The sequence below is a fragment of the Apium graveolens genome, unplaced genomic scaffold (assembly GCF_009905375.1).
Source record: "Apium graveolens cultivar Ventura unplaced genomic scaffold, ASM990537v1 ctg8932, whole genome shotgun sequence".
Taxonomy (NCBI): Eukaryota; Viridiplantae; Streptophyta; class Magnoliopsida; order Apiales; family Apiaceae; genus Apium; species Apium graveolens.
In genome coordinates, this window is record NW_027421590.1 from 1 (window position 1) to 23,574 (window position 23,574).

General features: G+C 35.5%; 1 long non-coding RNA gene and 1 pseudogene across 1 annotated transcript; both read left to right on the forward strand.

The window, feature by feature from the left end:
* The first annotated feature begins 1,381 nt into the window (after positions 1-1,381).
* LOC141705493 (uncharacterized) lies at positions 1,382-2,869 on the forward strand. Its single transcript, XR_012568379.1, has 3 exons — positions 1,382-1,510; positions 1,729-1,873; positions 2,680-2,869. It is a non-coding gene; the product is annotated as an uncharacterized LOC141705493 (long non-coding RNA).
* An 11,040-nt stretch (positions 2,870-13,909) lies between these two features.
* On the forward strand, positions 13,910-17,184 carry LOC141705490 (LRR receptor-like serine/threonine-protein kinase RPK2; annotated as a pseudogene).
* Positions 17,185-23,574: the final 6,390 nt, after the last annotated feature.

Sequence of the window (23,574 nt, forward strand, 5' to 3'; positions counted from 1 at the left end):
ATATCAGTATTATTTTCGCGATCAGCGTCGTAACAGGCCGCCTATTCGAAAGACGGTTCTGAAGAAAGCCGATGCTGTGAAAATGATGAAATATATGAAAAGTTTTAGTGTGCCTGATTTGCCTCCTGTTTATCTTAACAAAACGGTGGAAGAAGATTACAATGCTCGTGGTGGCGGTTACGTGCAATACAAATAAGGCAGGTAGCGTAGCTATATATGAATGCATATAATTCTCAAATAAAGATATCCATTGAACAGGGGTCGGGATATTATTAAGCTTGGTATACAGAATTGTGTACAAAAAGTGTAAAAAAAATTTGTACAATGACATGACAATTGATTTGAGATATTTTAAGGAAAATATTTGGTATACAGAATGGTGTACAAAATTTTGTATATAATGATATGTGGTGGTGTTTTAATTTGAATGGGCCCCTGTCACTACAAGAATAATGTCAATATACATCACACATTAGACATCGGTTAACTTTGCCACTGATGTTAAAAGAAGTATTGACATCCCCGTATTTTTGTGATGTCTTTATTCTTTATAGACATCGGTTATAATTAAACCGATGTCTAAAATTCACCAAAAAAATAATAATTTGCGCCCACCTTTTCTTTCCCCCCTTAGTCAAATTTTCATTCAGTTTTAATTCTAAATTCCCCCCCAATCCCAAAATTCTCCCCCCTTAACCAAATTTTGGTTCCCCCAAATCAATCTTCAGACACAAAATCAAACCTCTCTCTCTCTCTCTCGAAACTCTCTCTCTCTCGATCGAACCTCTCTCCCCTCACAATCTCTCTGAACTCCGGCCATCATCTCACCATCACAATCTCTCCCTCTCTCTCTCACCTCTCTCTCTCGAACTGGAACCTCTCTCTCTCTCTCTGAACCTCTTTCCGCTCTCAATCTCTCTGTTAAGCCTCTTTCAGTTAACCTATCTACTTCGGTAAGTGTTGTATCTACTTGAATCGAACTGCTCTTCTCTGCATGAACACCAGTTTTCAAAGTTGAGGATTTTTGAATTCAAAACCCTAATTTTGTAAATTGAGGTTTTTTCTAATTCGAAACCCTTATTTTTTTTATTAATTTAGTGTCTAAACTTGTTGCTAATACTTTTCTTCTTGTTGTATACATGACCTAATTTGAGAAAAAGATTTAAAGCTTTAGGTAATTTGGGTGTTTTTGGTTGTTCATTTGTATTTTTGTTTGTTTTTTAATTTTTGTAAATTGTGTAAAGTTCACGATCCTTTCATGTCTACTGATTACATGGTATTTTTTAACTTTAATCCTCATTTTTTTGCTTTAGTTGTGATTTCACGAAAGGTATATTGATTGGACTTCTATCTTATTTCTCAGGGAGGTACAAAGAAGGTCAAAATATCTGCCCCTAGCAAAGATGCTCCTATGTTTGTTGTTGGTGTCAATGAGAAGGAATACAAATCTGACCTCCATATTGTTTCCAATGCTAGTTGCACCACAAATTGCCTTGCTCCCCTTGCTAAGGTAATAATTGTCTGAACGCTGGAATAATATTAATTTTTTATGTCTGAATGTTGTTGTTTGACTTGGTTTGGAAGTGCAGCAAACTTTCTTGAGTTGTTTTAGGAGTTTGAATAAGTCATTGCAATATACGTTTTAAAATATTATAATATCCCTGTTAAATTTTCTGCATTCCATGTTATGAGCATCTTACTTATTCCAAACAACACAACTTTTTCCAGAACAAGTATTAAAGCATGTGAATCTTGGGGAGTATATCAGTTCTAAGGTTCCAAGCCTTAAGACATTGCATAGCAACAAGGCCAATGGTGAAGTAAAGCCTTTCTCGCTGAAATCACTAGCATATACAATGCAACTACTCTGGAGGTGAGTATGTTGATGCAGAAGTATATTGTCACATCAGCATTTAATATTAGGCTTTTCAATGTTTGTTTTTGCTTTCAGCGACGTCTTTATTGTACCACCCCAGTGTATTCCATTTATAACAATTCCTTTTTTAAAGCATGATTTGCGATATTTCCTCTTTTAGAAAGTATATGCCTTGTAAATAAGTGATTCTTTATGTTAAATTCTATGTGATTATTGGGTCTGGCCACTCACATTCTCATGGTTAACTTTATCTAAATTATAGTGCACTTGCTCATTCTCAGACTCAAATAAATTCAATTTCTATCCCTAGTGAAGAATCTTATAATGTTTGTACAATAGTAAAATACTAAATAGAGTCTACATGTTCTCTTTGATAATTGTGCATCCACGGCTGTTGCGAGTGCACTAATTGGAGAGTTGGGATTTACTTGATAATTGACTTGATGCATAGTAATTATTCGTGTTAGGTAGTAAATTTATTCATAACTTGTTTATATCCCAAACTCTAGTTTCACATTTTAAATGTCTTGTATCTCACAATATTGGTCTAACAGAAGTCCTAGGCTGATGATAGATAACTTTCAGTTTTGGTTGGCAAAACTTCTTTACTGAAAGCCTTGAATCGAACATCAAACTGTTTTCTTTTGTGTTCATGTGTAGGGGCTCACATATGTCTATGGGCTGGTATACATGTTTTATGTATGTAATGCATGTTGTATGTTATGTCTTTGTTAATTAACTTACCGTAAAAGCCTATGAAACCTTGAAACTAACAATTTTAATTTAAAATGTTTACAATACAGACATGAATTTAAAAATAACCATGGGGAATGGATAAAGTCTGAGAAGCCTATTCTAGACATTGTTGTGACATCACGAATGCATGATAGTTTGGATATGACAAATATTGAAACTGAAAACATCTAGAGTGTGAGGAATGACTTGAAATCGGCTCTGTATGCTCTTTTGAAGGTATGTACTTTTAAGTTTGATTGGAACGTTGCTGTATTTTAAAACAACTTATTGATATTCCGCTATTACTAGTATAGTCTAAGTTGTTCTACTGTAACTAGAATTTTAGAAAATAAAGCGGCTGCTTCGGCATGTTTATATGGTCTTTAATCAAGAGTAGGAGGGTACTGGAGCCTTTTGCTTTTTAAGGAGTTGTGTATTATGTTTAATTTAATTAGTGTTGAGCAATACTTATGATGATTTAAATTATATTTATTGTGATCTTATGAAGAGATATTTTTCTTCTTTTTAAAGGTCTTGTTCTCTCACTTATTTACCATTTTGACTTGTATTTCTGTGTTTTTTGTCTCTTCTTTTTTATTTTGTTATCTTTCAGGAACATAAACGGTCTTAAAACTACACATTCATCAAAAGTAGACCTGGCACATTATGTTCTCTTTGCTGTACAGACGAGTTAGCATTTTCTAGTAAATGAGGACACTACTGTTTCTTTGTGCATTCTGTAAACACTAATCTCACTTGAATCTAGAAGACAATTTAGCATATGTTATTGATTATTTCTCTCACTTCTTCCTCTGATGCTTCTGAAAATGCACTCCGACACAAGTAAATAGAAACTCATAAGTAATCAACACTTAGTAACAAACAAGTAGACCCAGCATGCACAACTTGAAATACGACCAGTGTAATAATCGACATTTAGTAAGTTACAGTAATCTATAACTTAAAACAAGAAAACATAGTACTGGGTACTTGTATTTTTATCAAAGTGGATGGAAAGATTATGATACATGTTTAGTTTTGACTTGTATTTGTGCAACTTGCTTATCTAAGTTGACTGTTAAATTCTTTTACATATGTCTTTTTGGGTGGTTAATGTAACGACCGAGAATTTTGTGTTGTAATTAAGAAAGTAAAGTATGTGTTATGTGATGAGATTATAATTATGAGATTAAGTGGTGATTATTTGTCTTATCTGTATACTAGAGTTAAGGATCGTGGATAAAAACGTTCCAATTTAAAGAGTCATCTTAGAAATTAAGCTTGGTGTCGGGCCGTCAGGTAGAACGGAACCCGTCCTAATATGGAATTAAATAATATAAAATGTGAATTATATGTGAAGTGAATGAATAAAGTATTTTGTCTTAAGAGACGTGTGATTGGCAAAGATAATGAGAAGCGTAATCGAAATGCTGAGCGTCGGGCCATCAGGCTGAACGTGACCCGGTACGCGTAAAAGATGATAAAGATTAAAGAGGGATAGATTCTATGATCAGACCTGAGTCGTTATGTGACTATATGTGTGTGATTGCTTGACTGTATGCATGACTATGTGTTCTATGTTAATTTTGTGAATTTTAAAGGAAGTTCAAAGTTCAGAGGATAGTTTGGGAAGAATGGTGGAGGTCAGAACCAAAAGTTCCAGAAGTTTAGACCCGGGAATGGAGCTCAGAAGAACCTTTTCCAGAAAGATGGACAATCGAGAAAGGATTGCAGACCTCAGATGCAAGAATGCAGGAACCGTGGAAAGAGACACCCGGGGAGGTGTAATAAGCTGAACATAACATGTTTCAAGTGCAACCAGAAGGGGCATTATTCTTCAGAATGTTCAAATGGAGTAAGGAAGCCTGATTTGGCTTGTTTCAAGTGTGGCAAAGTGGGCCATATGGCCAGGAATTGCAAGGAGCCTGTGCAGAAGGCTAATGTTCTCAGAATTGCTGGACCGTCGTCTCTCCCAGCACCATCAGCTCAACCCAGAGCTAGAACCTTTAACATGACAATGAAAGATGTGGTGCAAGATGTGGACGTGGTAGCAGGTATGCTTGTTATAAACTCAGTAGAAGTAAAAGTTTTGATGGATTCTGGAGCAACTAGATCTTTTATCTCTGAAAGTATTCTTGATAAAGTAAATTATTTTGCCTACCCTCTAGAGCCTAATTTGATTATAGAGGTAGCAAATCAAGAGAAAGTTATTGTTAACAAGATTTGTCCTGACTGTGATGTGTCTATAGAAGGTCGGCACTTTTCTGCTGACTTAATTCCTTTTAAGTTAGGAGAATTTGAGGTTATACTAGGAATGGATTGGTTGTCAAACCATGAGGCGCAAATAGAATGTAAAAGTAAGAAGGTGAAGTTAAGAACCAAGGATGGTGAGGAAGTGATATTTAAAGGAAAGAGGCAAGAGAAGAAATTTCTAACAGCTATTGAGGTAAGAAGATTAATACGTCAAGGATGCGAAGTTTATTTGGCTAATGTCATGGACATGGAAAAAGAATCTATAAAGATCGACGATATTCCGGTAGTAAGAGATTTTCCGGACGTGTTTCCTGATGAATTGCCTGGACTACCTCCAGACAGAGAGATTGAGTTTACGATTGACTTGGCTCCTGGTACGGAACCAGTGTCGAAAGCTCCCTATCGCATGGCGCCGGTTGAAATGAAGGAATTGGCAGCTCAGTTGCAAGAATTGTTGGACAAAGGAGTGATCCGACCGAGTGTATCCCCGTGGGGCGCACCGGTGTTGTTTGTGAAGAAAAAGGATGAAAGTATGCGATTGTGTATCGATTACCGTGAGCTGAATAAGTTGACGATCAAGAATAAGTACCCTCTACCGCGGATCGACGACTTGTTTGACCAATTGAAAGGAGCTTCGTGCTTTTCAAAGATTGATTTAAGATCTGGGTATCATCAAATTAAAGATCAAAGCGGAAGATATACCCAAGACAGCGTTCCGAACAAGATACGGACACTATGAGTTTTTAGTGATGGCATTTGGCTTGACGGATGCGCCAGCTGCATTTATGGATATTATGAATAGAGTGTTCAAGCAGTATTTGGACAAGTTCGTGATTGTGTTTATTGACGATATACTGATTTACTCCAAGACGGAAGGAGATCATAAGGAACATTTGAGGATTTCCTTGGAAATTCTGTGAAAAGAGAAGCTGTATGCAAAGTTTTCAAAGTGTGAATTTTGGCTAAAGGAAGTACAATTTCTTGGTCATGTAGTTAATAAAGAAGGAATTAAAGTGGATCCAGCCAAGATAGAAGCTGTGATGAATTGGGAAAAACCCAAGACTCCGACGGAAGTCAGAAGTTTTCTGGGATTAGCCGGATACTATAAAAGATTTGTGCAAGATTTCTCTAAGATTGCCGTTCCGTTGACAAAGTTGACGAGAAAGAATGAGAAGTTCGTTTGGACAGAATAGTGTGAGGAAAGTTTCCAAGAGTTAAAGAAGAGATTGGTAACCGCCCCAGTGTTGGTAATACCAGATGATAAAGGGGAATTTGTGATATTCAGTGATGCTTCCTATAAAGGACTTGGATGCGTGTTAATGCAACATGGAAAGGTAATAGCATACGCGTCAAGGCAACTCAAGCCGCATGAGCAAAAGTATCCAACACACGATTTGGAATTGGCAGCGATTTATTTGCCCATAAGATTTGGAGGCATTATTTGTACGGAGAAAAGTGCGAGATTTATACGGATCATAAGAGCTTAAAGTATATCTTTACTCAGAAAGAACTGAATATGCGACAAAGAAGGTGGTTGGAATTGATCAAAGATTATGATTGTGCGATAAACTATCATCCTGGAAAGGCAAATGTGGTAGCCGATGCTTTAAGTCGAAAGGAAAGGTTGAATATGTTAACGTCATCGGAAGAATTAATCAAGGACTTTGAAAAGATGGAAATAGAGGTGCAGACTCCAGAATGTGGAAATGAAGCTATGTATGCAATGTGGTTTCAACCTGAAATTTTGGAAAAAATTCGATGCTGTCAAGAGCAAGTAATGAATCGCGAAAAGGACAAGTTGACGGGAGAAGAAATTAAAGCTCAAAAGGATGGAAAAGGGATATACCGTGTTAACTCACGTATTTGGATACCTAATGTTGTGGAACTAAAGTACGAGATTTTGCAAGAAGCGCATAACTCGAGATTTTCAATTCACCCTGAGAGTACGAAGATGTACCAGGATTTGAAAGAAAATTTTTGGTGGCCAAACATGAAAAAGGAAATTTCGGAATGGATAAGTAAATGTTACACGTGCCAAAGAGTTAAAGCGGAACATCAAAGGCCAAGCGGATTGCTTCAGCCACTGGACATACCCGAATGGAAATGAGAGCATATAGCGATGGATTTCGTGGTAGGATTACCTAAAACCAAGTCAAATCATGATGCGATTTGGGTGGTAATTGATCGATTGACAAAGTCAGCACATTTTTTTGCCGATAAACGAAAGGTTTTCATTAGAGAAGCTGGTCAAATTGTATCTGGATGAGATCGTGATGCGTCATGGAGTTCCTGTATCTATCGTGTCTGATAGAGATCCAAGGTTTAATTCGAGATTTTGGCAACAATTCCATGATCATTTGGGAATGAAATTGAAAATGAGTACGACATATCATCCGCAGACAGACGGACAAAGTGAAAGGACAATTCAGACGATTGAAGATATGTTACGAACCTGCGCAATAGATTTCAAAGGAAATTGGGACGATCATTTGCCCTTAATTGAGTTTTCCTACAACAACAGTTATCACGCAAGTATTGGGACGAAGTTGGTGAGCGCAAGTTAATTGGCCCAGAGCTAGTTCAGCAAACGAAGGAAAAGGTTGAAATGATACGAAAAAGATTAATTGCAGCTCAAGACCAACATGCAAAGTACGCAAATCAAGAGCGGAAAGATGTACAATTCGAAACTGGAGACAAAGTCTTGTTGAAGATATCTCCTTGAAAGGTTTAACTCGATTTGGAAAGAAAGGAAAGCTAAGTCCAAGGTACATTGGACCATTTGAAGTATTTCGACAAGTTGGGAAAGTGGCGTATGAATTGGCGCTGCCGCCGCAAATGCAACATCTGCACAATGTGTTTCATGTATCTCTCCTGAAGAAGTATAATGCTGATGTAAGCCATGTGATCGAGTTGGAACCAGTGGAAATCCAACCAGATTTATCCTATATAGAACAGCCAGTACAAATTTTGGATCGAAAAGAAAGGACACTTAGAAATAAAATTGTACCTTTAGTTAGAGTATTGTGGAGAAATCCACTAGTCGAGGAATCGACTTGGGAATTAGAAAGCGAAATGAAAGAAAAGTATCCCCATCTATTTGCTTAGATTAGATTCTGGGGACAAAATCCTTTTAAGGAGGGTAGATTGTAGCGACCGAGAATTTTGCGTCGTAATTAAGAAAGTAAAGTATGTGTTATGATGAGATTATAATTATGAGATTAAGTGATGATTATTTGTCTTATCTGTATACTAGAGTTAAGGATCGTGGATAAAAACGTTCCAATTTAAAGAGTCAGCTTAGAAATTAAGCTTGGTGTCGGGCCGTCAGGTAGAACGGAACCCGTCCTAATATGGAATTAAATAATATAAAATGTGAATTATATGTGAAGTGAATGAATAAAGTATTTTGTCTTAAGAGAAGTGTTGATTGGCAAAGATAATGAGAAGCGTAATCGAAACGCTGAGCGTCGGGCCGTCAGGCTGAACGTGACCCGGTACGCGTAAAAGATGATAAAGATTAAAGAGGGATAGATTATATGATCAGACCTGAGTCGTTATGTGACTATATGTGTGTGATTGCTTGACTGTATGCATGACTATGTGTTCTATGTTAATTTTGTGAATTTTAAAGGAATTACGTGATTTAAGAAAAGGTTTAATTAACCTTCGCGCATTTTTATAAAATCATCCGAGAAGGATAAAAACATGGGATTTGTTCTGTTATCTTCGTAAAGATCCTAGAGACTTTTTAAAAATAATAAGTGAATTTGATTGTTGATCTTTGCATTTTTAAATCAATTTTATGTGGAAAATGTATTTATTAAAGCAAGTTTGCGAAATTCATATAAAATCAACCGTTCGCTCAAAAATTCATTATGAGTAATGGTTGGAAAGCTAATTTCGAGATCTACATGTTAAAGATTTTTATTCAAGACAATTTCATCTTTCCGAGAGAAGCATTTGCAGATTAACTCTATTTTCTTTTAAGGATAAAAAGAGAATTAAATTAAGCAATAACTTAATTACCATATTACCTTCCCTTGGTAATATAAAATCACCCCACTTCTTTTTTTGTTTCTTTTCTTCCCGAGCCCTTCTCTTCATTCTCTCTTTTCTCTCATTTCTCTCCTTCTCTCTCTCGGATTTTCTCTCCCTCAGATTTTTCTCTCCCTCTCGGTACTCTCTCTTTCTTCACTCTCTCTCTCTCACTTGTTCTTCACTCATCTTCGGGTATAGAACCCTGATTGTGTGAGAAATAGAGATATCCACTTGTATTCATTCATGCATGTAGCTATTTTTAAGTTTTTGGGAAAGATCAAAGTTGAGTTTGGTGGTTTTTGAGTTCGGCTTTCATGAAAATAAAAAGGGGTTTTGTGTTTTGAATGAGGATTGTGTTGCATGTGTGATTACTTGGTAAATGGGTGGTTGATGGTTGGAAACCCCCGAATGGGGGCACCACCGAGATGCCACCGCCACCGGTGATGAACTCCGGTGAACCGGTGGTGAGCTATGATGCTTTGACTGAGCTCTAATAATTTAAAAACATGGTTTCGAGTGTTGCATGTTGGTTGTTTTTAAAGAATCCGAATGTTGTTCTTGAAAAAGAAAGAAATCGGTTTAAAAATGTTTGTTAAACTCAAATGATTTGATGAAATTTATAGTTTCGATTTGAATTAGGATTTGAAGGTGTGTATGTTAAATGGTATGAGTGCATGTTGAGTTGTGGTTCGAGAATTCGTTATAAAGTTTCGGTTTTAAAAAAAGAGTGTTCAAATTGTTGTTGATCAAGTACTTTTGGTTTAGATTAAGTTCAATTCTTGATTTTTGAACTTGCATGTTGGCTTTTGCTAGTTGCTTGGCATTTGTTGAAAAACCCGAAGGTTACCTAGCTCTAAAAAGAAAATTTGGTTTGATCAATTGTTCAAGTCGATGTGGTATTTAGTTTAAGTCAAAATAAGGTTTGGGGTTTAAGTTACAAGTATGCATGATAATGATAAGTGGTTGCATATTGATTTTACTTGGTTTTTGTGATTAAAAGGATGATTGAAAGTGTATAAGTAAATATTCATGAATTGTTGCTTGATTATAGCATGTGGCTCGAATTAAGGAGCAAAAGAAAAGGAAATTAAGTTGATTAATATAAGTGATAGTATATACGTAAATGTTTGGTTGTAAATAGGTCTTGTACTCGTAAAAGAGTCGTGATAGTGTGATTTGAGATATAGCCAAGGTCAAGCTAGTACGCTTTGATTACTAAGTGTATTAGGATATAAAAGCTACGAGAAAGGGATATGCTATGTGCTATGTGCTATGTGCTTATATGTATAAGCTATATTCGTATGCTCGAGTTATCATATAGAGTGATCGTTCCGGGAACGAGAGTTGGGAATCTAACTAAGATTTTTGGTTTATTGTAGATTCAGAGCGTGAGGGCATTCAGGCTAGGAAAGGAAAGGATTTACTAGGTGGCAGTAGTTCAACCCTCAGGAAAGCAAATTCAGGCAAGTAACTCTCATTACTTGTGTAAATGATTATAAAGGAAATGTTGTTCATACCATGTAGAGTATTGAACTGTTTAAGCATGAAACCCTTATTTTATGAGACCCTTGCTTTATGAAACCCTGATATTGATTTAAAGAATCCCTGTTCTTGATAACCTGTTATTGATAAGCCTATTGATTTCACTCATTATAATCTGACCTTTCTGTTCAAGTTAGCTATAATGCCATGAATCATATTGAACCTATTGATTATCTTGGTTAACCCTGTTTAATGATATTCTGTTTCTCTTGATCACCCTATTGATCTCTAAATCAATGTTTATCCTTCTAATTTGGTGCCTTGATATCCTTGACACAGAATTCTTGTGAATTGTTCCTTGCGTATCTTTGATTCACTCCCTGAACTTTGCTTCTTTAAAATCTGATTTAAGAATGAGTTTCGACTTGAAAGAGTCCGAATGATTTCAAATGCTTGGTAATGATAAAATGGATTTTAGAAAACCTATTTGCTTTTCCAACTCAAGGTTTTCCGAATGAATTCCTGATGGATTGGATGGAGACGTAAGAGGCTAGTGGGACTAGTCCAGTCATGGTAAGAGGCTAGTGGGACTAGTCCAATTTAAGGCTGAAATTATGCCGATTGGTACCTTAAAGACCGGAATGGAGGTCGATACGGGCTGATCACCCGTATATAATGAAATGGAAAGATAAAGTGATCCAATCAAGGGTTCTAAGTGATTATTTAAAAGGGAACTGAAACTTTTTATTCAGTAAATTGATTTTTGAATATGAAAATGGATTATATTGTTTTGAAAAGAGTTGGTAATGTCATTGTGGAGCTTAAGGCTCGAGAACCCTGATTCTTGAAATTATTGATCATATGATTGATCTATCTTGAAATACTGTTGCTTTCCTCTATCGAAAGATCTATTTTGATCCTATAATGATTTGTGATGAATGTCGGCTCTCGTCCTGCTTCGAGCCTTGTTCCTTGAAAGCCCCTACTATTCTTCAGATACCTTTCCTTAACCCAAAAAAAAATGGAAATCTGCCACCTAGATTAATTAAAGTAGAATGCCCTAGTCTGTTCAAGCATATTGTGATTTGATATTGTAGAACTGCTATATAGTTACTTGCTGAGTTTTATACTCATTTGTTTTGTCTTAATCTAACCATGGCAGTTAAGCAAGAAGATGGCCAGGCTTAGGCGCACTGCTCGTAAGAGCGTACCTGGTGGTCCCTACCGTGTTGAGGGCTTCCGGTTGCCAGAGCAGGTAGTGGTTTTTATGAGTGAGCTCGCGCCTAGAAGGAGGTGTATAAAGATACAATGGGTTATTGTCGGTTCCCAGCCGGAATCGATATTGTTTATTTAATAATATTTTGGGTTTGTAAGTTATATTTTATGATTGGTAGTTGTAATCTTATCTCATACTTTATCCTGTTGATCCTGTTAGTAGTTAATCGGGGTTTATGCATATTTAATTATTAGAATAGAGGTGTGTGAGTCCTCATTTCCTAACCCCGAGATTGAGGGTGTCACAGTTAATGCAGCACCCATATGGTTGATTTGATCGTGCACATGGCATCTGTCCAGTAAGTGGGGGATCGTATTTGCTTGCTTGGGATAAAGCGGCTTGCTCATCTTGTCCTCTGCAGTTGTTGAGATATCTAAATAATGGGAATTTATATGGGCCCTTGCTGTCTTGTGTAGAGAGGATTTGTGTCTCATATTTTGAAGAGTGTTCAAAACAGGATAGTGAAAAAAAAATCTTTCAATTTTCATTAGACTGAATGTCTTCAGTTGGTTTCTGGAGAATGTAATAGTTTAGATTTCAGATCATATGTTTTACTATTTTGGTTGACGTTCTCAGACAACAATTACACAATTAGTGATGTAAAACTTTACACAATTTGATCTATAAACTTCTTACACATCACTTTCAATTAAGAAAAGCTGATGTCAAAAAAGATAATGTATATCACTTTAAGGTAAAAAACTGATGTCAAAGAAATCCAAGTTCAAGTTTAAATGAAATATAGAAATCACTTTGTTTAAGATAAAACTGATGTCAAGTAACATTATAAACATCACTTTTAACCAAACAAAACTGATGTCAAAAAATACAATGTACATCAGTTTCAGACAAACAACTGATGTTAAAGACTAACATGTTCAAGTCTAAATGATACATAGACATCACTTCATTCTAGAAAACACTAATGTCTATACGCTAAATTAGACATCACCTTTCATTAAAGAAACAGATGTTTAATATGTCATTTTACATCACCTCTGTTAAAATTATCGATATTTTTGTGATAAAAAACATAGCTCAATATATGCTTAATATGTTTTAATAGGTGTAATTTAGTTATTAAATAATTTTGTTATAGCATTTTTTGTAAAAAATCATCACATAGACATCAGTGTTTTTCAATAAAATTGATGTTTTTGTGACAAAAAACATAGCTCATGATATGTTTAACATGTTTAATTAGGTGTAATTTAGTTATTAAATAATTTATTTATAGCATTTTATGTAAATAATCAACACATATACATTTGTTTTTTAACTAAAATCGATGTCTAATCGAGTATAGACATCGGGTATTCACCGATGTCTAGAATAGACATCACCGACGTCAACATCGGTTGGGAAACAGCATAGACATCGATGTCTATGGATTTTTTTTCTTGTAGTGTATATTTACATCAACAAAACCAATTAAAACACCCCGCATTAAATTATCTCCATTCCTGTGCATAATAGTCATCGTCTTACTGTATAATTCTCAGTCATTCCTGGGAAACTTCCAGGCAGTGCTAGATGTAGATGGTCAAGAACTACAAGCCGGTGCAAAGTACAAGATGCACAGGGTGGAGGATATGGCGGTGGCCTTGGCCTCTAGACGGGACAGACCCTTTTTATGCGTCGGAAGAGATCATGAACAAGCTAATGGCCTACCGGTAAGTGTTTACCAGTAAACTAAAAAAATGGATGCCAATTTAAGTTTGTCTAATGATATGAATATTGTGTAGAACAATAGAAAGAACAAAAAAGACCCCCAAAATTTTCAGCCAGAACATGTCAGTGATGTTGTAGATATGCTAACTTCATCTTTGCTGGGCCTTCCAAGTCCACCAACGTGCTGGAAATGATACTTGAAGCAATATGAGTTCTTGAAATAGAGCTATCTTAATAGCAACAGGGCCTTGCACTTTTTTTTTCTGGGCATACACATTAAGCACCTAAAATTTACAGGTGTGACTTATTTTAATTGGCTTTGAATTTTTAATGATGATTGGCTTCTGCTTTTACAAAGTCTACACTATTCAAAATGAACCAAATTTATAAATTTTAGTCATTGATAAATACTTTTTCTGTTCCTTTTTAGTTGTCAAATTTGATTTTCGAGTGGTCAAATTAACCAAATTTTAACGGAAGTTTATTAATATTTTTATAATTGAATAAAATAAAAAAATTATATAATTGAAAAAAATATTCAATCTACTTTAAATATAATTTTTAGTTTTTTACCGGCGGTGGAGGTAATTCTGGTTCTTTTTCTTGTGATAAGTATGCTAAGTTTTCGATATATGGTTTCGGGATTAGAAGGGCTTGTAGTGGTAATAGTGTTGTGTTAAGTGGTAAGATTTCACCTGGTGTTGTTAAGTTAAGTGAGCTTAGGGAATGGCCTTTTAATGGGTTGAGTGGCGAAATTCCGGGGGGAATTTGGGGGATGGAGAAACTCGAGGTTCTTGATCTCGAGGGGAATTCGATTGGAGGGGTTTTGCCTAGTGATATTAAAGGGTTGAGGAATTTGAGGGTTCTTAATTTGGGGTTTAATGAGATTGCAGGGGAGATTCCGAGTTCGTTGTCGGGTTGTGGGGGATTACAAGTGTTGAATTTGGCAGGGAATCAGTTGAATGGGACAATTCCGGTGTTTTTGGGAAAGTTTGGGGATTTGAGAGGGGTTTATTTGTTGTTTAATAGGCTTAGTCGACAGATTCCCCCTGAGATTGGATTTAGCTGTCGGAAACTTGAGCATTTGGAGCTTGCGAGTAATTATCTTGTCGGAGGGATACCTAGCAGTTTGGGTAATTGTAGCATGCTGCAGTCACTTTTGCTATATTCGAATATTCTAGAAGAGGTAATCCCTGTGGAACTTGGACAATTAAGTAAGCTTCAAGTGTTGAATGTTTCAAGGAATAGTTTGAGTGGAATGATACCCCCTGAACTTGGAAAGTGTTCTGAGTTATCTGTTGTAGTGTTCTCAAACTTGTGGGATTCTCTTAGTGGTGGTGCTGAGTCGGAATCTGATCTGTTGCCGACTTCTGGTCATATGGAATTTAACTTTTTCAAGGAACAATTCCCACAGGAATTGTTACTCTTCCGAAGCTCAAGATATTATGGGCACCAAGAGCCACTTTGGAAGGAAAACTTCCCAGTGATTGGGGTACTTGCAACAGCCTGGAAATGGTGAATTTGGCCGAAAATTATTTCATGGGAGAAATTCCTGTTGGTCTAACCAGATGCAAGGGCTTGTACTTTCTTGATTTGAGTTCAAATAGGCTGACAGGGGGCCTTGTCGGGAGTCTTCAAGTTCCTTGTATGACCCTGTTCGATGTCAGCAGTAATTTTCTGTCTGGTTCTATGCCCTTGTTCAATTCTAGTGCTTGTCCTCTTATTCCTTCAATAAGCCATAAGCCTTTTGAACCCTACACTCCCTCAACCGCATATGTTTCATTTTTCGCATATGGAGCTCGAAATGCAACTTCAATTCCATCATTTGGAGATGTTGGTAATCTTGCAATCTTGCACAACTTCGGTGGCAACAACTTTACTGGTTGATTCTCTTCGGTACCAATTTCGCAAGAGAGATTAGGTTCACATACTGTTTATGCATTTCTAGCTGGCCAAAACAAGATGAGTGGACCAATTCCGGGTGGATTATTTGGGAAGTGTGGAATGTTGAAGGGCTTTATTGTTAATGTCAGTGGAAATGAATTACCTGGTCAATTTCCTCCACAAATTGGTTCAATGTGCAGGTCTCTCATACATTTGGATACCTCTAGAAATCAGATTGCCGGAGCAATTCCTAATTTTGGAGGTTTGGTTTCTCTTGTTGCTTTAAATTTGAGTTGGAATCGGTTACAAGGTGCGGTTCCTGCCAGTCTTGGTCAGATCAGTAATCTTAAATCTATTTCTTTAGCCGGCAATAACCTTACTGGCCCCTGTACCTGCGAGCTTATGGAAGCTGCAGTGTTTAGAAGTGCTTGATGTTTCTTCGAACTCTCTCTCTGGGGAGATTCCAGACACTGTTGTGCATTTGACCAACCTCACCACTCTGCTGCTTAACAACAATAAATTCTCTGGTCAGCTTCCCCCTGGTTTGGCAAATGTGACTACTCTTTCAGTGTTCAACGTGTCTTTTAATAACCTATCCGGGCCGGTCCCCCTAAATAGTAACTCAATTAAATGTAATGATCTCGTTGGGAACCTATATCTGCAGCCCTGCCGTGTGTACTCTTTGTCAGGATCATCTTCAGATCAACAAGGAGGAAATTTCGAAAATGATGCTGCTTCCCCTTCTGTGAGCGAAAGCAGCAAAAGAGTAGCAATAATGGTTTCAATTCGATCGAGATTGCATCCATAACATCTGCATCAGCTATTGTATCAGTTTTGCTTGCTCTAATTGTCCTGTTCTTTTACACCCGAAAGTGGCATCCAAAGACCAGGGTTGGTGGGTCTATCAGAAAGGAAGTTACTGTATTCACTGATATAGGGGTTCCTTTGTCCTTTGAGAATGTAGTGCGGGCCACAGGAAGTTTTAATGCAAGTAATTGCATAGGGAATGGCGGTTTTGGAGCAACCTACAAAGCTGAAATTTCCCCGGGCGTCTTGGTGGCTATAAAACGGCTTTCAGTTGGACGTTTCCAAGGAGTCCAGCAGTTTGATGCAGAAATCAAAACACTAGGCAGATTGCGCCATCCTAATCTCGTTACCCTAATTGGCTATCATGCAAGTGAGACAGAGATGTTTCTGATTTACAATTATTTACCTGGAGGTAATTTGGAGAAATTTATTCAGGAAAGATCTACAAGAGCAGTGGATTGGAGGATACTTCACAAGATTGCTTTGGACATAGCACTGGCGCTGGCATATCTGCATGATCAATGCGTGCCACGTGTTCTACATCGTGATGTAAAGCCTAGCAATATATTGTTGGATGAAGACTTCAATGCTTATTTGTCCGACTTTGGATTAGCTAGACTCCTTGGAACATCAGAGACCCATGCTACTACTGGCGTTGCTGGGACTTTTGGATATGTAGCTCCCGAGTATGCAATGACTTGTCGTGTTTCTGACAAGGCTGATGTCTATAGTTATGGAGTGGTGCTACTTGAGTTAATTTCGGACAAAAAAGCCTTAGATCCCTCATTTTCTTCATATGGTAACGGTTTCAACATTGTTGCTTGGGCATGTATGCTTTTGCGGCAAGGACGTGCCAAAGAATTCTTCACAGCAGGATTATGGGATGCAGGTCCGCATGATGATCTGGTTGAAGTGTTACACCTGGCAGTTGTATGCACTGTCGAAACTTTGTCTACGAGGCCAACTATGAAGCAAGTTGTTCGGCGGCTGAAGCAACTTCAACCGGCGTCATGTTAGCAAGATAGGAGCAACCAGCTGATGACATAGTGATTAGTAGGATCTAAGCACAGCCAGCAACTGTATGTTATAAATATCAATATAATCAGCTGATGGGCATATGTGAAGCAATTGTGTAGGCTTTTTATTTATTTATTTTTTTGGTTAATGAATGTTTGAAATTTGAAATAATCATGTAGAGTTTGTATTGTTTCATAATATCAGATTTAACTTGATCCGCAGTTATAGATTGTCCAACAAGCATATTACTTTTGTGCTTTTTTTTTTTTTGGTTCGTAGTTAGCTCGTGTTGTGTAATAGCTTGGATTGATCATGATTGTGTCTTGGCTTGATTCGCCTCCAAATCAGTTGTACTAGCTTTTGGTTTTGTAGGGGCATCTCACTGATTTGGAATCAGTCAATACTGATATCTAGCTTCAGTTCTCTACTGATTAATGGAAGAAACAGCCGGGGATGCTTTATTTTTGGTAAATTTGTTTGGATTATTACTATTTCTGGTAAATTTTTTGATTCAGTTTAGCAACTCCTTGTGAATTCGCAGTGTTTGTGCATCCACGCTGTACAATTATTTATCTGGAGTTGCCCCCGTGTTGCTGTGTTCCCTGGTTCCAGTCTTTAAACACTCTGAGCCTGATAAGTTTCGTTATTGGTTGCTCATTTGAATAGTTGGTACATTATTTATCTCCGCTGAATGGAAATTATACTTGCATGCTCTGCAACTAAAGAGTTCAGCTCAACACTATGTATTCAGTTCTGATATATTACGGTATATTTCATCTAAGCTAAACGCACAAAGGAACTCAAGAAACACCATACCATATGTTTCCTCTGCTACCCCTAAAATTATCTCCATTCCTGTGCATAATAGTCATCGTCTTACTGTGTATTTCTCAGTCATTCCTCGGAAACTTCCAGGCAGTGCTAGATGTAGATGGTCAAGAACTACAAAGCCGGTGCAAAGTACAAGATGTACAGGGTGGAGGAAATGGCGGTGGCCTCTAGACGGGACAGACCCTTTTTATGCGTCGCAAGAGGATCATGAACAAGCTAATGGCCTACCGGTAAGTGTTACCAGTAAACTAAAAAATGGATGCCAATTTAAGTTTGTGTAATGATATGAATATTGTGTAGAAGAGTAGAAAGAACAAAAAAGACTCCCAAAATTTTCAGCCAGAACATGTCAGTGATGTTGTAGATATGCTAACTTCATCTTTGATGGGCCTTCCAAGTCCACCAACGTGCTGGAAATGATACTTGAATCAATGAGTTCTTAAACCAGAGCTATCTTAATAGCAACAGGGCCTTGCACTTTTTTTTTTCTGGGCATACACATTAAGCACCTAAAATTTACAGGTGTGACTCATTTTAATTGGCTTTGAATTTTTAATGATGATTGGCTTCTGCTTTTACAAAGTCTACCCTATTCCAAATGAACCAAATTTATAAATTTTAGTACTTAGAATGAGCTCACTGGACAAATATTTTCTCTGTCCCTTTTCATTGTCACATTTAATTCTGAACGGTTCAAATTAAACCAAATTTTAACGAAAAATTTATTAAAATTTTTATAATTGAATAAAATAAAAAAATATATATAATTGGAAAATGTATTCAATCTACTTTAATATATAATTTTTAAAATTTTAAACTAATATAAGAGTAATTTATATTTTTTTGGCAAAAAATTGATCATTTTGAAGAATAAAAAACATTTTTGATGAAAATTGTTTAATTTGAACAATGGAAAAAAAAATGCAGACAAGGGTTTATAAAAAAACCCTTTCTTGAAATGAGTTGCCCTTGCATGGGAGCTGCATAGTTTTCGGTTCTCGGTTTATAAAAAACCCTTTCTTGAAATGAGTTGCCCTTGCATCTTTAATTGAGACCTATATACAGTTAGTTACAGGGAGCTGCATAGTTTTCGGTTCTCACCGAGCATTATTCTGTTGAGTCATGCATGATTATGCTCAATAAAAAGTGAAGTGCTTCTTATAAAAATTCTGCACACTGCACGTTCCGATATCGAGGTGGGAATTAGGGCTCGGCTTGAATTTGATTAAAAAAATTTAAATCCGGACTCGATATTGAGTTTAACCGAATCTTTAATTTTAAACTTGAATTTCGGCTCATAAAAATTCAATAAGCTCGAGTTCATTTCAAAAATTCGAATCAATTTCATCAAATATTGACAAAAACCTCGAAATATGATCGGTTCATAAGTTCGATCGATTAAATATATAAATAAACACAAAATAATGAACATTTACATATAAATATATTTATAATAAACAAATTAAAAATAATTTGAAGCTAATACTCGGCTCGTAAAGAATTTTAATAACTTGAGCAGCTCCTAATGTAAGTTGGTTGTGATTTGATTGCAGATGAAGATATTATAAAACCGCAAGTTGCAGTTTGATTTTTATCCTTTAACCGAATCAAACCGCACAACAAACACCCTCATTTGAGCTCGACTTAATTATTACACTCATTTACAAATCTAATACGACAATCAACCAAAATTTGTCACTTAACTTTTAATCACGTTCTCATTACCTTGTGCACACAGCAGAAAATTGAAATTGTATTTTCAGCTTAGATAATATATTTAGTCATATTAATTAATTTAGATTATGAAATGGTATTAAAAAATATAATGATTTACAAGATTGTAAAAATATAATAATAATAATAATATAATTTTTAAATTTATGTCATATATTGTTCATAAATAATCATATAAATTCTTAATTTTAACAATCAGATCTTAGACCTTTCATTAAATATAGGTTATATTTAGATACAAATCTAGCTATTCTCACTTATTTACGAAAAATTTAAGGATCATAATATCAGACGAGGAGTGAGTAAGGGTGAAACCACTATAAAACATTAATTCTTAACAAACAAGAAAAGCCATCCCACTATACTAGATCCACATTAAAAGAGCTGAAGCTATATGATGATGTTCTTGATCAAGTGAAGTAAGAGTAAGAACTATTTGATCCTACCTGCATGCATGTTAATGAACTCGGCTGCAGTCACTTAGCTAGTCATAGACCTACCATGACAGGCACAAATAATATATGTATCATGCTCTCAGTAGCATAAGATAGTTAATATAACATGCTGATATGAAGTCAATATATAGAACATAAGATAGTTATATAACACACATAAAATACCCATTGCACAGGTCATAAGATAGTCACAACACAAATAAACATCTGATAATGACACAAATCCATGCCAACATACCAACATTCAAGTCACAAACTACATCACAAAGCATACCAACACTTGAGTAACAAAGTACACATTCTGATGGCCAAATGTTCAACAAATAAAACTACATATAATCAGATACCTAATAGAAGAGTTCAAACAGACTTATTACTAGTTATGATAGATGATGTGATGTGCTTAATAATGTGGATTGACCACTTCACCATCACCAACAACAGGCTGGACTGTGATGTGTCTCTCCGGAAAGGCAACATCACCACCACCTGCATGTTTGATGAACTCAGCTGGAGTCATGGAAAAAGCATGGCAGGCACAAAGGATACGAGTTTCCTCCTGGTTGTACTTGGACAGATACCCATTTATCTTTCGGCCAGAGATGGTAGTATAAACATGTGGCATTTCTGAGACTTTCTTGAACTCTCTCCCATTAGCTCGGTTTTTGTCAGCTGATCCAATGTTTGCAGGGAATCCATGGCCTGTGATTTGTTTGTTCATTTAAATAGAATCATATAAATGAGAAAATTAATTTACAAAGATAAGAAGGCAATAACAGTGTAAATGTCAAACTGGAGTTGGTGAGGTTTCTTCCAAATGACAGAAGATGATACTTTCAATGTCAATTCCACAGATCAAATATTATAGAGTAACAAACTCCTCATTTGTGTGCAGATATGGCATAATAAAGAACTAATTCGCGTAAACAAACCCTCTTTATGTTTTTCATGATCTATTATAATGTATCTGCTTAATTAATTTAGAGCAGTAACATTTTTCATCTATCTAAGATATGAAAAAACTAGATGTTCATGCTAAACATTTTTTGATACCCCGAGACTCCCCAATTAAAATATCACACACACAAATAATTGGATACAAATGCGAAAAGAGTTGTCTTACAAGCACAAATAAGTGGCTAAAAAATACGAAAAGAAATGTATGTTACCTTCAATGATTTGATTTTGGAAGTAACTAATTGTTAAAGAGCCGCTGGAATGGAGGGACCCTCCTGTTAGCATCCATAGGCGCACCAGTTAGTTTATGATTTCTCTGTGGATCCACACCAAATCTTCCATTCAAAGAAAGGCTCAGACTTAAATCAATTTCTTCAACTACAGCCTCCTTTCCTCTCATACTTGAACAAATAAAACACCAAGATAAATTTTATGAGTAATAAATGAATTGATATACAAATCGATAGAGTAACAAAAGTGATAGTAATACCTTGATGGGGATGCCAGGGGATTGATTGAATGAACCATATTAAATGTGAATACCTCTTTAATTAACTCTGGGTACTAACTGCAGTAGTCCTGCCACTCTAAAGAGTTGAAAACCTCATGTCAGCTAACTAGGTGCGTGGCAGTATGCTAAGAATTAACTAGTGACACGTATTGACACATTCCACGTCCTGAAACAGACATGTATCGAACTTATCTCTAACCTCTAACTCACTTCTTCAATGCCCAAGACTCACATGTATTCTGTTTACAGATAAAACTGAGTAAATGTATTCCGTTTACAGACAAAAAATAGTAACTGAATGACATATAGTTAATTATGTATTGGTTACTGTTACAAAATTGAAACTCCCCTACATTTTACTGATTTTTATAAATTCCTAAAATAATAATTTCAATTTTTCTTATTTAACATATTTACTACTTTTTTAATATCATCTCAATTGTTATTATTTATAATTTTATGATACATTCTAATTGATGACTTAAAAAAATGTTATAGTATTCTTTTTATGAAACTAATAGTGATACAACATCAATAACTTATCTTTATAGCCTTGTATGCATCTATTCAATAATATGTATTATTTGGATGTGCAATTTTTAAACATATTTGATTAAAAGATAAAAGGAAATTTATAAAAATTCTAAGTTTTTTTATGATATTAATATCTTATGGAAAATATTTGTAACCATTAAAAGTAATAAATGTAACTTTTTTTTTTATTTTTATGAAAAATAATTGAAATTACTTTTTGTTGCACTTGATTAAAAACTTGTTCTTAAGTAATAAAAAATGGATCGTAATTACTAAATTTAAAGTTGCAAATAAGTTTGCCAAGTTATAAAACTATTTTGATTTTTTTTAAAATAATTTAAAGGTTTTTATTTTTGTAAATTATTACGGAAAACAATATTTATATTTTTTTTCCCATTCTTTATGTCTTTTTAATAAACCCATTTTTTCAATCTATTTATCTAAATATTACTTAACTTTTTTATGTATTTGAGAGAATAGTTAAATAATAAAAATACAAAATTTTACCAAGACAAAAAGCAAAATAATATTTAAAGTACCTAAAATACATATGAGGTACAAATAAATATAAATGTTATTAGGGTTGACAAAGCTATTAACAAAATTTTTTATTTCTTTTTTCAAAAATATTGAAACTCTTGGATGACACTGCATGAACTATATGATTCCTATTTAACTATTCTTCATAAATGAAATGAGCCCTATTTATATGATTCGTGCCAATAAAAAAATGACATGTTTTATTTATATATTATTTAGTAAAAAATCTTGTCTTTCTGTAAATGATTTCTCGAAATGAATAATGCTAGATAACAAAATGACTTGGTCAAAATTTAAATTTAAACATTTTTGTAACAATATTTGGGACATCTACATTTTAAACATGTAGCATTGCTATACATGCAATGGTAAGTATTGTCTTCTAGGGACACTATCGTTCTAGCTCGGTAAATATTAGTTAATAACATAGTTGAAAACTTCATTCACATTCTTTAATGAATAACAAATCTCAGATGCCATCAACAATGAAATCACTATTTAAAATCCTAAAAAAAAACATTAAAACACCATGGGAAATAACTGGACCATGCTCAAGTCCCGAATACAAAACTGCCATTCCAACTCTCTCTCAAGATGTTCGAGTTTTTTTCGCCTGCAACACCACCAACCAATCCCATTGTGCCCACCTCTGATCCCGAAACTGTTTATGATATCCAGTACTATGCTCGCGATCAGCGTCGTAACAGGCCACCTATTCGAATGACAGTTCTGAAGAAAAGTGATGCTGTGAAAAATGATGTAAGATAAGAAAAGTTTTGGTGTGCCTGATTTACCTCCGGTTTATCTTACCAAAGCGGTGGAAGAAGATTTCGATGCTCATGGTGGAGGTTACGTGCAATACAAATAAGGTTGGTAGCTATAAGAATGCATCATAATTCTCAAATTAAGATATCAGGGAGAGAGAAGAGTAGAAAGAACAAAAAAGACCCCCAAAATTTTCAGCTAGGACATG